A 7387-nucleotide genomic window follows, 5' to 3' on the forward strand; every position below is an offset into this window, starting at 1 on the left:
AAAAAGATAAACCATTAGCAATCATAATAATTTCAAACAAAAATTACAGTAAAACACAATTTAATTTTAATATAATTACCAAGTGATAATTTTGTAAACTATCTACTTTAGCCTCACGAAGTTCATAACTAATCCTCTAAAAAAAACATCGTGTCTATCGCTGTACTTAGTAGATCCAGGAACTCCCTTATCTGTACATAGTAACAACTATACAAAAATACAACATTCATATTAATATAATCCAATTTCTTTTTAACAAAAAAAAATATCAAAAAGTAAAAACACATACAAATGGTACAGTAGAGAAGAAGAATCTGTTCGCAGCAGTTTGACCCCTGCTCCTCCTTTCACCATTCAATATTCGAGACCACGCATCAACAACATTACAAACCAAATGATTCTTTCCTGACAAGGTCATAATCTCCTCTCTATTGATTGTGGACAAACAATCACTATACAACAACTCACTTCAAAAAAAGCAAACAGAATAAAATAAAAACAATAAGTATATCTTAAAGAAAATTCAAATTAACACAAACAACATTCAATTAAGATCTTACTGTGGGTCTCCATTACAGAAAGCATATTCCACCAACATTCTCCTCGAACCAAGCATATTATTTAGTAAATGCTCAGACTCAACCAAAAATGGAGACTGTAGATATACATGCAACTTTGAAATCCTTTTTGCACGATTTCCAACACCACCTTCTTGCGCTTTCTCAACTACATCTTTCTCTACTCTCCTATTAACAACATAAAAAAATAACAAAAAGGAAAAAAAATTAACCATGTTCCAAAACAGAAAACACATACTCTTAAAATATATTCTCATGTTCTAAAATATAAACCATATGTTCAAAAAACACATACAGATATTCTAAATTACAAAAATTCTTAAATATCACTTACATTGCATTACTATTAGAAACATCATCAGCAAAACAGTCATCAAGTCCAGTAACTCCTACTCTTACCACTTCTTCCACAAACTCTTTCCGAACTTCATCCAAATCAATTTGACTATATTTCATACCACACCTACTTTTCCACTACAAAATATAAAAAAATTAATACCATAAAACAAACTATAATTTCAAAATAATGCAACAAAACATTTATTATAAGTGGACTATACCTTTTCAGCAAACTTCAAATCATTGTCCATCACAATATCTCTCATGTACCGCATTACAAAAAAACTACATGTTTTATGATCTTTCTGCTCTGGCACACCCTACAACACAACAAGCACAGCATTAAAATCATGTACATCAATCTAACCTTTACGTTCTAAACAATTTCACACATGTACAAAACCAATATAAAAGTTAAGAGTTACCAAAAGTGCAGTCCATTTGACTTTAATTTGATCATTCCCAGAGTATAATAGAATAGCGCTGTTAAAATGAAATTCATTAAAATCAGGTACATAATCTTAATCTTAAAACATAATTATATATCAAATAAACTATAAAACAAAATATAAACAAAAAACATACTCATTCACAACATCCATCCATATATCTGCCCTTGGCAAACGCCTTCTCAACGGATCCAACCAATAAGCTCTAAAATTCGTCAAATCGATAACTGACAACGTCCAATGTCCACTGAAAATAATACTATTATTATTTCAAAATAAAGAAAATTACTTACAAAAATATTAAATAAAATAACTAAAATTTCATACCCTGTATTATATGGACACAAAAAGATAGACTTATCCATCGTGGACATCTTCAATCGATTCATCAACTCATATGAGTGTTGGCTTACTGTTTTAGTACTTCCAATTGAATAAGTGTAATGAGGATCGACAAAATAAAACAATTTGTCCATTCCTCTTTTCTTCAACAAATTAAACAAGTAGCTACATAAAAACACAAAAGTACATAGTAGGAATCAATTACAACTAATATAAATAAAACTATAATATTTCAAAAACAAAATACCTCATATAGAAAATTATAACGTTGCAAGTTATCTCTTCCATATGAACCAAAGAATATATATCCTGCCTCAACAATAATGCTTTAGCAGCATGTCCAAACAATTCTTCACCAACAACATAGCTAACAAAATTGCCTTTCACCAACTCCGAATTAGCCCATTTGCACAAACTCTGTAACTTATATGGAATATTTCTAGGCAAAGCTTGTAAATCTACATCCACAACATCTTCTATCATCACGTTATCAACTTCATCATCAACAACAAACCTGTTGACAAAACAAACCACCTTAAAACATAAAAAAGCAATAAGATAATCAAAAACATAAAACCTATGTCCTAAACAATAAGGCATATGTTCTAAAATATAACAAACATTCAAAAAAATAAACAAAATATAAAATAATTCTTATCACATACATTACTTCAGGATCAGAATTATTCTTCACATCTGCAACATCCACTTTCTCAACAAAATTTTTTGTTTGTGTAGATCCACCTTCAGCTCCAACAAAATCATGCAACTCTTGACTCAACAAATTAAAATTTGGACAAGAATATTTTTCTTCAGATTTCTTCATTGGAGTTTCACTTTCTCTCTGATCTTTCTTCTCTCTTTTTATTCTTTCAACTAAAGCATCTATCTCATCAAAAAATTCAGAATTAAGATAAGGATGACTATCTTGACTAGACAAATCACATTCAAAATCTCCAGTCATTCCTGTATCTTTTTTACTTTCAGCTTTGTTCTCATTAACAACTTCTTCTTTCCCTCCTTCACTTTGACTAACTGGATCTTCATTGCCTCGAGTATATTTACTCCATAAACTCTTTATCACATTACCCATCTCAACGCTTGTACCATCTTCACCAAAAACAACATTAGCTTCTTTCAACATAACATACATTTCATTAACTTTAGAACCCAGTTCTTTAGCTAATGATTGGAACTTAGAAAGAAATACCTGCATATACAAATCCATAATTAAAACAAGGCAAGTTATAAATAATAGTAAGCATGTTCTAAAATTTAATAAACATGTTCTAAAATTTAATAAGAATGTTCTAAAATTTAAAAACAAAGGGAAAGCTATAATAACGTACAAAAATTTCTGCTGGTCCACTAGAAGAAGCTTCTCCACATTCCTTCTTATTGCCAACTTCAGCATCTTGTTTATCTTCATTCCTATTCACTGCTTCTCTTTCCAAATTTCCTTCATCCCCATACATACCTTCTCTTACCAAGTTTTCTCCTACCAATATTCTATTTAACACAATCCCACTTCCAAATCCCCTTAATTTCTCCAAAGCCATCCTCTTTTGAATTCGTTCTTTATTCCAAACAGATATCTATGGATAATCTCTTGGATTAACAACATTAGCTCATTGAAGCCTATCAAAATAACTTATCTAGAAAAAAATAACAAAAATGAACAAGTTAAACACAAATTAAAAAAATAAACAACCAACAAATATTGTCAAACACATAATAAAAAAAAAATACTTACCAACAAGAAAGGAAGGGGACCTGTGAAAAAAGTAGGACTCCTCTTCCAATTACTGACAGAATCCAACAAATGCTCATATGCAAAAGAACACCAGCCCAAATTTACAATCTCATTAACATTCCTACAACTATAAAGAAATTTATAGTTCATAGCCTGGTTCTTGGTTGAACGAATACAACAATTCACCGCACAGAATACGAAATGCAACAAAAACTCATCACACAATGGTTTCGTCTTCAGATCATTCAGCTTAGCAACACTACAACAAATCATCACTTGCGCCACGGTTAAAATCGTGGCCCAAGTATAATATTTTCGTGGCTATGCTATTTAGCCACGCAAATTCAAGGTGGGTACTCATGTGGCGCAAGTGAGCGTGGCTAGGTAGTTGCCACGGAAAAATAATGGTCGTGGCATAAATTGATTTTTATGCCACAGAAATATCCGTGGCTAATTGTATATGTTTGACACGGGTAAAATCGTGGCAAGAGTAAAATACCTATAGTAAGACATAACGACCCGTGACAATCAATACTACTTAGCCATGAGAATAACCGTGGCAAAAATAAGATATGTCTCACTAAAAAACCTTACTTAGCCACGAACATAATCGTGGCAAAAAGAGAACACTTGTGACTAACATATTTTAGTAATATTTTTTTTTATAAATTTCTAACTTTTAATTTCTTTTATTGTTATTATTATTATTATTAACTTTTGGATTGAAAACAGCTACATTAAATCAGTTGGAACAGAAGAAAACACAAGAAATAAAATACAAAAGTTGAATCATTCTTAATGATAAATAAATAATTAGTAGATAAATATTAATCATTATACCATTCGACAAAGAAACTCTCAGGAACATAAAAAAAATCTCCTAGTTAGAAAAAAAAAATATATTAACAAAACTCTAAATCTAAAATAAAGGTATCTAACACAAAATTTATTTCCTATTAGTATAATGCGTACGAATAACAGTGGAAAATCGTAAAGTAGAATATAATCGCTTTTCCAAATTATGATGTTTCCTTGATCCATATGCTCCTTGTTGATTTGTACCGATCTCAAATAATCATCTGTTAAAAGAAAAAAAAAGGCTTATTAACATGTTGGTGTAAACTGGTACTGAAATTTCATTAGCAATTGTATTATAATAGTCTTGGAAATATAAAATCGCATGACCATTAACTAATAGATTGACAAAGTGCAATTACAAATAAATTTAGAAAACAAAACCTTAAACAATTTTGAACATGTGATTGAGAAAGTTACTTACAAATAATTTAGAAAATAAAATCAGATGAATACATGATAGGAATGCAGATAGTTCAAAAAATAGAAATGAACAGGATGATAAGCATTAACATTAGCTCATATTTCAATCAAAATCCTAGCATCATTTAACAACTCAGAATTCATGTTAGCCACAATAAGAGGAGTTTTCCTTTTTTTTTTATCAATCAACTGCACCCATGCACTAGCTTGATCCACATCAACCGTTTGATACATCAACTCTATTATAGAAGTTAATTCTAATTTATGCTACTTCAAAATTTGAATTTAACAATGGAAACTGAAATCAAGTGTGTCAAAGGCATTCTCGAAACTTAATGCCCTTTTATGACATATATCTCGACATTGCTTGCTTTCTAATCCCAAACAAATATCTCAATGTTCATGCCTACCAGCTATACAATAGGATAGAATTATGCATACACATACTTCTATATATAGTTGAATCGTTGTGATCCAGGATCATAAACTTATATGACAAACCACTATTATATGACATGAACCACAATGCAACCTAATATATCCTTGATGAACATTTCCGGGCTCCGCACGTGTTAGTCATTTATGGATAGTCAATGGAGAGAAAATAATGATCATAGCATTTAAAGAGTACTCACAGTTGGGGCTATCCACACCACCAGGGGCTTCATTGTGAAATGCATACAACTGCATCTTTCCAGCACCCACATCCGAAGATACAAAATCTTGTTTATGACCCAGAAATACCTGATAACTTGAGAAGAAAAGTTTCAGAGTCAGCATTTATGCAAATTTAGTTGCAGCTGATAAAATATAACAAACTGAAGATGGATAACAAAATGGAGCATACCCAACATACTCAATATCAACAGGCACAAAATCTGCAATGCCAGTATAACAAGTGTTGTCCGAGTACGTAGGCTCCGTTGGCCCAAATAAGTTTTTTCTCACCTATGCACAAGATGAAAGAGGAACAAGTGTAAAAAGAAATATTGATATATATATTTTTATGGTAAAAAACTGACAACTCACAACATGTAATACCTCTGAATATATTCCATCAGCACCAACCAGGAAATCACCTTCGAATTGTTGACTGTTCTCAAGCCTCACAGTGATCTAAATGTCTAAATTGCAAAAGAAAAAAAAAGTTGAATAGATGTCACAGATGGAGTTGATAAATAATTATCAAGCTTAAACTAGTGAGTGAAATGAATTTCAGTAAGAATCAAATTGCAAAAACTAACTTCTGTTGAAACATTTTAAATCTATAAGAAAGCTGAATTACCTTGTCTCCTGTATCCTCAAAATCAATAACATTGCTATCATTCATAATCACATCTTCCCCAACTGCACGAGCTAGGATTTGTTGCAAAGTCATTCGACTAACTCTTGTGACTGGAAGCCCCTGTTCTGCTACAAGAGTGAACACTACCTTCTTTAAAAAAAGGATTATAACATCAACTCTCTGATTCACAATTTGTTAATGAAATTGATTCTCTCATCGAAGGACAATAGTTGTTTTCCCTCGGCATCTGGTTGAAATTGGATTCAAACTATAAAAGACCCTCAAAATAAAACTCTACCAATAACGGTTCTTGCCATTCATAATAGTCAACTTGAGAGTTTGCTTGATGAAAAAGAACATTAACAGCTTGAACTTGATTAAGGACAGTAGGCACATAATCTTGTTTCAAGTAGACAGTGCACAAAAACTTAATGCAATGACATGAACCAGAGATTATATTAAAAAAAAGAACCTTTGTAGATTTCAGTAATGACATGTTTATTAGTCAATTCTAATAAATGAATGATTATTCCATAATTTCTACATGTACAAATAACATAAGGAAGAACCATGTCTGTCAATAAACATATCCAAGATTCTAGAATCAAGTAGTGTGCACCTACCATTTAGAATTAGAGAATTATTATTCATTTTCTACATAATTAGTCTTTCTTTTACGTTTTAATGTTTTAAAAACAATAAGCTTGTCCAAAGCATTTGAATTAATAACCCACATTAGACATCAGAATCTGATGTTCTAAAGTTTTAAGGGAATGTAGAAAACCTAAACCATGTAAATGGTGGTTGCGAATGCTTTCTGTAGATATTAAAATAAAATGTTAGCCTATATCCTTGAAGATACAGAGCAACAAAATAGAAATTTGATCAGTGAAGAAATTGGGCCTTGTTTGATGCACCAAACATTTCCAAATCAATAAAACATCTTTACAATAATTAATTAAGATCAGCCAAAGTTGCATAATCAAAGCATAAATGCCATTTCTCCAAGAAACTAAAAAAATGAAATGAACAAAAAAATGAAACATAAAAAGAAGAGGAAACGGTTTCTAATTAAAAGCATGAACTATTCCTCTCAATTACTACCTTCATGCGCTAAAATTTCATCCAATTCAAGCAAATAATCATGTTCATGAGTATATATATCCTAATCTACAAAAGATAGAAGTAAAACTAGAGTATGCTAGGGTTTTAAGTAGAGAGAAAATATGTACCTTCACTAAAGTAGGAAATTCTATCACTACGACGATGACGTCTGGTAAGACTCCTGTTAGTTTGTTTTGGGACCTGATGACGAGATGTTGAGAGAGAATCTGAAGAATCTGGATTGAAGTCCATGAAACAT

The sequence above is a fragment of the Euphorbia lathyris genome, chromosome 3 (genome assembly GCF_963576675.1).
Source record: "Euphorbia lathyris chromosome 3, ddEupLath1.1, whole genome shotgun sequence".
Taxonomy (NCBI): domain Eukaryota; kingdom Viridiplantae; phylum Streptophyta; class Magnoliopsida; order Malpighiales; family Euphorbiaceae; genus Euphorbia; species Euphorbia lathyris.